The sequence below is a fragment of the Stegodyphus dumicola genome, chromosome 6 (genome assembly GCF_044657685.1).
Source record: "Stegodyphus dumicola isolate Sdum_Otavi_A_Nest chromosome 6, ASM4465768v1".
Taxonomy (NCBI): domain Eukaryota; kingdom Metazoa; phylum Arthropoda; class Arachnida; order Araneae; family Eresidae; genus Stegodyphus; species Stegodyphus dumicola.
The window spans coordinates 203,796,170-203,806,823 of record NC_140773.1 but is presented as its reverse complement, the minus strand read 5'-3'; the positions used below and the strand labels follow the sequence as shown (position 1 = coordinate 203,806,823).

General features: G+C 32.3%; 1 protein-coding gene across 4 annotated transcripts in view; it reads right to left on the bottom strand.

The window, feature by feature from the left end:
- Positions 1–10,654, bottom strand: part of LOC118201606 (uncharacterized) — an 80,184-nt gene that overhangs the window by 45,107 nt on the left and 24,423 nt on the right. The window lies entirely within an intron of this gene.

Here is a 10,654-nt window from a genome sequence, read left to right as displayed (position 1 = left end):
AGATCAGGAGAATACAGTGAACATTCTACATAAGAAACATCCTTACTCTCTAGGTACTCATTAGCGATGTTGGCTCAATGGGGATTTGTATTATCATCCATCATCCATAAGAAGGAAATCAAGACCAACTGCTGTGGCACAGAGTCTCACAATGGAATGTAGGACTTCGGTCTGATATCATGCATCTGTCACAGAATCTTCTTTAAATACATGCAGCTGTGTGTGTTATCCCACTGAAATTCCAGCCTACACCATGATGCTACCATATCTAAATGTGTTATCTTCGATAATGTTCTGGGCCTGATTCCGTATACTTTGCTTTCTCTATATTCTTACACAATTATCATTAGATTTCAGGATAAATCTTGACTCTTCCATGAATAGGTTATTGCATCAATCTGAGACAGTCCAATTGAGATGTTGAGGAGACCACTTTATTCTTACTTCTCCTCGTGGTTAGTAGAATAAAAATACTTGGTTCTCTCATGCGAGGCCAGTGCAGCCTGTTCGGGTGCATCAAACGGCAGGATTTAGGGACAACAAAATTTTTAGAACTTACACAGTCATTGGGCAGCATAACTTGCAAGCCACAGATATTGCACCAGGCAGCAAAATGTCTAGTCCCTGCCCTGTCTTTAGCCGTACAATCTCTTCATGTGTAACTTTGGCACCCAGTGCTGGCAGTTATTGTCTTACCAAGAGATGATGCAAACATGAATGTAACAGCTGTGGAATATCACTCATTGATTATACATGGCTACTAACAATATATATTACTTGGCTATAGCTACTACTTAACTACAGCTATATGCAGATCTTCAGAAGGGGATGAATCCTTGATCGACTAAGCACAGGTCTCCAGACAACTGTTTGACTTGTTTGGAATTGTTTCTACACACCAGAAATTATCGAATGATAGGAAAAAGAAGCAGCATCTTTGATTGACTGCCTTGCTTGAATGTGTCCTACAACATGCCAGCACTCACTACCTGCTTCTTGTTTTATTTCATTCACATTAACAGAAATGAAAATCTATGAATAATACAAAAAAAATCCATAAAGAATTCAAATCTGTTTTAAATTGTATTTCTGATTTACAAATTAAAATCCCTACTTCATAATCAAAAAAAGAGCCACACATTTAGGTAAATCATTCAAAAAAAATTGTTATTCATGCAGAAATTTTGAAATACCTTTTGTAGATAAGAAATGGTTTTTAGAAGTTTCCTTGTAGCAAGAATAAATTTTAAAATATTGTGGTTCATACTAATACATTGTATCAGAAAATGTATTTTTATAATTTAAAATAAAATTACATCAGTTAAATACTATTCAGAATAAAATATAAAGTAGCACGATCAGTAAAGACAAATTTCTTTGCTACAAAACATTATTCTACATTAGTTTTAAATTTTTACCTTATTCACATTCCTTATTCTATATTAGTTTTAAATTTTTACTTTGAAATCTTGCCTAAAATCAAACGGCGAACCCTAGGTATGGCTAAAACGGGCTCACCAATAATCTAGGACAACTGACAGTCTGTATTCTTTGTTTCTCCGCATCTCATCGGTCAGTTCATAGACAACAATACTCATTTCAGCACGCTTTTTGAAGCTCTATTCAATCAGTGTGCCACTTTGGGAACAGCCACAGAATTAAAACGATAAGTGCTATCTTCACAAAATTTTCCTTGTGTACTCCTCTAGGCCTAATTAGACTTCCTACCTTTTCTTTAAATCAAAACTCTGACTTTAAAAGGTAGCATGCCGGAAAGAGTTAAAGTTCTCATGGAGTTTTCCTCTTACGATGCAGGGTGAAAATCTGACGTGTGGCAAACAGATTTGTTGTTACCTCTCCTGGCTCTCAAGCTAAGGTAACGGCAAATCTGGCTACTGAATCTCTTTGTAGAGAGACATGAATGCTCTTGGCAAAGCAAAACGAAATTCCTCTTGACAAAGCTGAAAAATACATGAGAGAAGGTTTCTCTATTTCCACTGCAACTAAATCATTAACTAACTCTTGCTCTAACTGGAACTGCATTCCTTGTTTTTGTTCAAGTTGTTCTGGGCATATTGGGATGATTTCCTTAATTCTCATTTGTCTGAAATTTTTCTGAGTGTCTCTCGATTGGTGAGAGCACTCTGACTAACCGCAGATGTGATGACGACAGGCCCGAGAACTCTCCTTGAGAATTTTCTGGTTCCAGATTGAGACTCAAACCAGGTGATCTGTGACAATGCATAATAAAATACCTATAAATAGATGTAAGGGATGGAAACAATGTTTCTCTTTCGGACAACTATGAAGGAAACGAAGACTTGAGACTGACACATGAATGCAGGTCACATTCAGCTTTCCCGAGAATTTCTAAATGGTCCTTAAGAAATATCCTTTTTTTTCCAAGAACTTCTGAGCCAGTCATCTGGAAATAGCTGAAAACACGATAGCTGGCTACAGACTTCGGAATGGTACGTGATGGCAGATCACGGTCAGTTTTCTCGAGAACTGCTTATTGATCGTTAGGAAATACTCTTTTTCTGAGAACTTTCAAGGTGGTCATCAGAAAATAGCTGAAGACATTACATCTGTATTCCTTATCCCTTTTGAAGAACTTTTCTCAAGTTCAGACAAGAGAACTCACCTCACATCTGCACTAGTTCGTAAAAATAACCTCACAGGAGGTAAAGTCCTCTGTCATCTAAATAGTATCCTCAAAGTACATTTGTGCAAGGACATACCTGCTTTCAATAATACTAATAATAATAATGTCACTAATAGACAATTTACATATAAATAAATTAGGCATACCTTTAAAGGTGAGAACATATATATACACCACAATATGCTTAACAAAACAAACAAAAAAAGATAACTAATATACTAGGCTGGTATAATAATTACACATTATAAAAATACATATTCAATAAAGGAATGGGAACAATCACATCCTAGGACATCACATTTCCTCTATTTTGAGATGAGTCAGTCATCGGCATTTTTATCTAGCCTGCCTGGATGGTAAACAACCTCACAGTTGTAAGGCTGAAACTGTACTATAAAACTAGGGAAACACAATAAATCCTACATAGTTCTAATATGACCACCACACAATACGCAAATATGAAATACAGTACAAAGTCCGTAATCTGGACTCGTCGGGACTTCGGCGATTCCGGATTAGGGGTTTTTCCAGATTATAGATCATCAATTTAAATCTGGTAAGATGGCATGCAGAAATTATACAATTAAAAATATTAAACCATAGTTTATGAAATAAAGAGCAGTTATGATCTAAAGGGTATCAAACTTTAAAAAAAAGTAATAAAGCTTAATATTTATTTGTTTACTTTATTAAACATTTCTTTTAATGTAAGTTGTTTAAGTTGCTTCGTTTTTTGTGCTAATACTTTCTTTTTAATTCTATAAAGAGGCATAATTTCTTGTTCAGTTACAAAGTTCCACTGTTCAAGTCCTGTAATTGCTGTGTCGAGAATCGAGAATACCGACTAACTTGTCAATTGAAATATTTTCATTTTCAATAACCTCTCTGTCACTTTCTTCATTATCGGAAGCACGCATCAGAAACACGCATTAAACACGTATGTGTAAACACATTATGTGCATGCATAAAGCATACAAAAAAAGTTTGTCGCTTTGAGGTCCAGATTATAGATCGTTCCAGATAATGGACGTCTGGATTATGGACTTTGTACTGTACTACAACAAATATTGTACTAAAAACAAGTTCTTTGCTACTATTGGGACCAAATTCAGATGAAATCTCAATTTATTTAGTGCATCTTCACACCTTAGAGCCTTTAATGTGTCTGTTAGTTTGCTATTTACAGCTAACAATGGTAGCCTAGCAACACTTACTGTTGCCAAAGCCAGAAATATAAATAGCAAGCTTCATAAATATGTATCTATATAAATGATTTGTGAAAAATATTCATATTTGTAAAGAAATTAATGGAAAAGGTATAAAAGGCTTAATTAAAGAAGGTGACATTGTACGATGGTTATGAGATAAAATAAATCTTATCGATATGCATTTAAGGTGATATCAATGATAGTGCATTTATAAAACTAGAAAAAAAAAGTTGATAAAGTTAGAATAAATATAATAACTTGTAACTAACTTGTAAAGAACATGATATAAAATACAATAAAACAAAGACGCATATTGGATCAAGAATAATAAGATGATTTAAATGAAATTAAAATCCAACTATAGAAGAAAGAATAGGTAGAACTTATTATTAAACCTCTTTTGAAAGCTAAAAATATGCTTGGCATGGAAGGATTTCAACCTAAATGAGAAACAAAATGTTGAGTTATTGAGTCTCATGTAAAAAGAAAACAAACTAAAAATTATCATAAAACTACCTCTATGAACGGGAAGTCTATGGGAAAAGGAGATTATGTAAAATGGGAAAGAAAAAAGTACTTTTTTTAGCCAAAAAGAAAGGATCCTAGAGGAAGCACATTATATAATCTAGAAACAGTTTATTGTGGAATTAATTAATTAATGAGGAAATTACCAAAGAAAGAGGTTAGAATTGACTTTAGGGTACCGCTTGTATTATAGCGAGGTTGTTGTTTCATTTATCGCCAAGTGTTGTTTCGTTTATTGCCAAGAAGTTGCTTCATTTATGGTAACCTGAGTAGTTGAATATTATGAAAACCCTATTATGACGTAATCGTTTGCATTATTCCAAGAAATTTTGAATCATGCGATGTTTTGTAAGGTCTTTTGTGGTGTGTGTGTGTTTAGGAAATACATTGCTTGTTTCATTGTTTACACGGTAGAATGGCTGAATGTAATAAGATTAAATTGAAGTTTCTGTATGATTTGGGACGAAAGGGGAAAAGTGCATTAATTGACTGGTGTGTAAATGAAGGTGTACTTAGTAGCCATTTTCGGGATAGGTCGGAATACATAGGATGTTTTTGACTCTTACTTTTGTGAATTTATGTGGTGATGCCGATATACAGATTCTAGTTCAGATAATTTTAGGAAGTTTTTGGATGCTGTTAAGGAATTTCATGTGCCACAGAGGTAGGTGGATATTTGCTTTGTGTAATGCTTAAATGCATAATCCTTTTTTTTATATTATTTTATTGTTTGGTTTAAAATGTAGTTTATTGAGATTATGTATTTTTTGTTTGCCTCTACTGTAGAATTGGGCGCTCCTTTGACTTCTTAAGTGAAAAATATATCGGTGCACACTGCTAAAAAAAATGGGACAGTGCTGTATCTCCCATTCTACTGGGCCGATTGACAAAATTCAAACTGCGTTTTTCATGCCTTAAAAGTGCGACTTAGGATATATATTAGATTTATATATAGCACTATTCTAACAAAGATATTTTGACACAAAATAGGACCTTTTTCTGAAATAACATACCAATTTTTTTACATATTTTGATTCTACGACTCAAATTATGCAAGAATACCAAGTTTTATAAAAATCGTACGAGTAGTTTTTAAAATATTAGCTCTCAAAATTTTAGCTCCTCAATGTTAATTGAATTTGGTAAATATTTATTAATATCTCTTTTTTTTATTAAACTTTTATTATTTTTCCTTTCATATTTCGAAATTTAGATTCATTCCAAATAAAATTTACCCATTTTTTGTGTTTTATTTTTTAAATTTCTATTTTAAAATAATTTTTATAAATTTTTCAAAAAAATTTTGATTTATAACCTATAAAACTTTTACCATCATCTTAAAGTAGGTGTATTTTTAAGCATATCTGCAAAAAATTAGACTTTTTTATTCAAAATTTTCTAAGATATACACGAATTTACATATTTTCGCGTTTTAACACTTGGCATCTTTTTTTTGGGCGATAATAACGCCAAATGTGGTTTATGGATTTTTGCTACAGTGAATTGCCACAGCTATTTTTAACCTTAAATTTCAAGTAAAATTTTACGGAGAATTAATTATATGAAATTTTTTCCCTCAATGATGCGTAATAAATATTTATTAATACTATATGAAAAGCTATTTTTTTAATTATAGATGATATTATTAAAAATTTTAACTATTTTTTTTAATTTCTCTCTTTCTTCCTTTTTTTTAAAAAAATAAGAGTAAATTTTTACCTTCGGCGTTTTATCATCTGCTACTTTGCTTCGTTTAAATCGAATTGTCTAAAATTGAGAATTTTCATTTGATGTTTATTTGAATTTTATGAAAATATTTTATGACATTAACTGCATAATTTATTTCTAAACAAACTGTTGCTTATGAAGTGGCTGAAAGAGCGGCTGATACTATCATCCATATTTTTAAAGCACAGTACGTTTTTATAGAAACATAAAATTTAGAATAATCATTTTTATAAAAGCCAAATTATGATATAAACATACAACCCTCTAGAGACTGAATTAATGGAAGTTCAATGGTTATGTAGAAATGATCTGCAGCTACTTAATGGCTGGATAAGTCAGCAGGTTCTGTGGACAAGTAAGAATAATTATATAAACGACACTCAACATTCTGGATTCAATTAACAACGAGGATATGATGTTTATTAAATGAATTTAAGAAGTTTAAAACATAAAAAATCAACTAATTCTTTATCCTAAAATGTATTTTTGTGCATAGCGTATTTTCATTATATCCTTAAAATTCTAATTTAGAATGTAATTGTCAAGAACTGAATCCTAATCATCAGTAATATAATAAGTAATTATTATGGTTATTAATAAATCCTTCTTATAAAGTAATTGAAAATATTTCAAAAAAATGTTCTGTCTGAATGCAAATATTTTTCTATGGAAATATTTTTAATTTTATATTAATCAATATTTCACACAATATTATTTATTTACACTTCAGTTCTTACCATCAGCTCTAGTAGAAATTACACATACATTATATTTAATTAAGAAATGACCATCTAAGTTTAGAAACAGCGTACCGTAACAGCAATTCAATTATTGATACCATATCTTTCATGTTGCTCCCAATTGGCAAGCTACATGATTGTTAATGAATATTCGGGTTTTGCTAGTAACTTCTCTTGGAAATCACGCTTAAACTAGGTTAGTTGGTTATTTGAACACAGAAAGAACATGGGAGCTATTTGATTAAGATGCTTTCATAGAGAACATTTGTAAAGAGAACCTAGAAAACTACGAAAACCAACCATGCAGCCTGGGTTAGACTTCGCAACAAACAATTAGTATTTAACAATCTTCAAATGCTAGGCAACTGGTGAGGATACAATTAAATCTCCAATTTAATATTTTATTTGTAAATATTTAAAATATTGTTGTATTCTTAGACACACAAAGCAGAATTTAAGTTTTGTTAACTCGTTAGTTAACTACCAAGCCATAGTGCAAATGAATATTCAATTTCTTTTGCAATAATTGTATTCACTTAATATTCTTGGAATATGAGCTAAAGAAGGAACATTCTCGGAAGATTAAAGAAGTGTTTAAATCCAGTGATATTAGGTTTTTCTTACAAGCTCAGAATCAAAACGAATCTGCAATTGCCCGAGTAGTTGACTTGTAAATGGCTGTGAATTAAGCAGATGACTTTAATCTTACGTTTTCAGTCAGAAAACGTATTCTAAATGTTTTATATTGCATGATAATGCATCTTTTCATTATTCAATAACCAGTCGGAGAACCGCTTGTGTTCCGAAAATAAGTATGTGTACTCAATCGTCCTGCATGTTCTTCAAATTTGTCTTCTTGTGATTTTTTTTCTTTCCCAAAAACTAAAGTTGCCTCTCAAAGGAAAGTTTTTTGACATTGAAGAGACAAAAGGAGTATGACATCTACTTTTAGAGGCATGACAAAAACAGATTTCTACAAGCTTTCTCTTCTATTACATGTTGTGCAGTCAAACAAAAAGTTGCATCACCGTAAATTCTATAATCTATTTTTATTACACTCTGATTACTTAATTAACATACAGTGAATATATACTAAATCTTTTACTTCAGCTTAAGTAATTCGGAATTTTGGATGGAATTGTTGTCGGATATAGGACTTAGAAGATAAATCAAATTGAATATTTCGATAACTCAATAAATTCAAGATGGAAGTTTCAATATTTTATTTCAGGAGGGAGGGGAAATTTTTTCAGTTTTTGTCCATTATCCTAAGTTTATTTGCTTTGATTCTTTATTTTTCCATAAAAGCAAAAATTTTATGCATGGTATACATATAACACATAGCTTCAAATTAAAATTTAATAATATACAGAATGGTCATAATTACAGTTCCACATTGAAACGGTCATAAAAGGAAAACTACTGGATCAAATGTTATCAAACTTGGTAATACTGTAAAGGAGGTCATGGGAATTTATTTTCCGTGAAAAAAAGGAAGTTTGAAACCTCACCACCAGGGGGGGAATAGCGCTGTATGCAATATTGTTAAACGAAATATGGGTTGGAATCTAACTTAACCTTTTGTTACACGGGTTTAATATGTTGTATACCATTAAGAAACTTTGAAGTAAGCAAATTACCATTTAAAGGTGTTAAATTCGATAAAAGTCGAGTGCGCCATCCATGTAAGTGAGAAATTCATCCGTGAAAACCACGAATTAGCGATTGAAAAATGCGAGATCGCAAATCACTCGCACAAGTACAATCTAGAAATTGTTTTCTTACAGATCGCTAATTTGTAATTTTTGAAGCCTGAATTCGGCCCTAACATGAGGATACTGATTCAAAACGCTTTTAATCAATTTGGGCCAAAGAAATCCCTCATGTTATCCCTTATGTTATCTATCCTCATATTTTCCATTGCATTCTCATACTGCATTCGATTGCATAGCAGTCATTCCACATCGTCTGGTGTTGAATCACAGCTAGTTTTACAACTGAACCATTTTTCTCTGAAGAGCAGTCGACAGCTGGACCGCTGTGATTGCAGCTCACTTAGAGTCAATGTTAAAATGTTTCATGATACATGAACTGCAGTAACGTGGCATTTTAGATACTACGACTTTTAGGCAGGGCTGCGCCCCACCTCACGTGTGTCACTCAGTTACTTAGGCAACATTTCACGAATAAACGTCTTATAGGCCGACACTTTCCCTCTTCCCACCAGACCTCAACCTCTGTGACTTTTGGCTATGGGGTTATCTCAAAAGCACTGTTTATGGTGATAATCTAAACAATTTGGCAGAAATGAAAATTGTGATACACTGACATGTTCGTAACATTCCTCCTGATATGCTAAGAGCTGCTGTTGAGAATGCAGTAACAGGATTTAACTTGCTTTCGGAAAATACTGGACGCTACATTGAACATGCTTTGTAACACGTTTCGGAAACTATTAAACACATTTTAAACAGATGTTTTCAATTCTTATTTCATTTAACAATATTGCATACAGCGCCATTTTTCCCCTGCTGGTGAGTTTTTTAACTCTTTTTTTTTTTTTTTTTTTTTCTGCGGAAAATAAATTTCCATAACCTCCTTTACACAATTCCCAAGTTTGATAACATTTGGTCTGGTAGTTTTCCTTTTATGACCATTTCAAAGTGGAACTTTAATTATAACCACCATGTAAATTAAACTTTAAAAGTTTGACAGTTTGGTTCAAGTCCCAGTTTTAAAAATATATATATAAATATAATCTTTTATATTAATACTCTTAGAAAGAATGTTTTAAGAAGCTAATATTTCTCTCGCGTTATAGATTGTACAAAAAAACATGATCTTTAATATGATTTAGATTGTTTCAGCCAATATAAGAATCGGGTCACTCTATGGTACAGAATAAACCTGGACTGTTTTATTTCCTTGTCATTTAGCAAAAATATTTTAATTAAAATATTTATCCTTTGGACTTTGCTTTAAACTTTATTTATAGTTAAAATAACTAGAAAATGAAAAACTGTCTTCAGCTGAAATGCAAATTATGTAATTGATATTTTAAAAAGTTGACAAGAATGCAAAATTTATGGAAGTCTAGCAATCGAAAAATCTTAATTTTCTTGTGTGAGCACTGACAATAACTGTAGAAGGAAAGAAGAAAATTAGGGAGAAAATTAAGCAAAAATTTGCAGGGAAATTTGGCTGTCAGATATACCAAGATGTTTAAAAAAGTTGGACTCATTTGAATATACTTTCAGGATACTTCAAAGAATTTACGTGTTCAAAGAATTTACGAGAAAACACTTGGACGTGTAAACCAGCATATACCATCAATTGAGCTTGTGGTTAACAGAAAAGACAAAAACGATATCATTGCAGATTAAAGTGAAGAGCGACTGGTTTTAGACTATATGGTTGTATAAATTTAAATTATGTTATAAAACATCATATCGTATCATAAATAGAGAATCCCATGATTTTCTCAGTCGAATTATTTGAAGATTCAGGAGTTTATCCAGTGATGTATGTCAATGTCACCTAAAGATTTTTTTTTTTTTCCTCCTGATGAAACAGCGGCCGAGCGGTAAAGTCGCTAAACACTGGTAGTTCGGTCCGAGGTTCGAATCCCGTGCACGGGCTGGCTGCATGGGCGTTTTCGTGGTTTTCCCCATTGTAATGTGTATGCAAGCCAGTTTCCCTTAGAAGTTTCCTCCACGAAGGCATCCCTTCCCTTTGGCAGATAGCCCTAGTGTGCTTTGTCATAATTAAATAAACCAAAACCTCTTGAT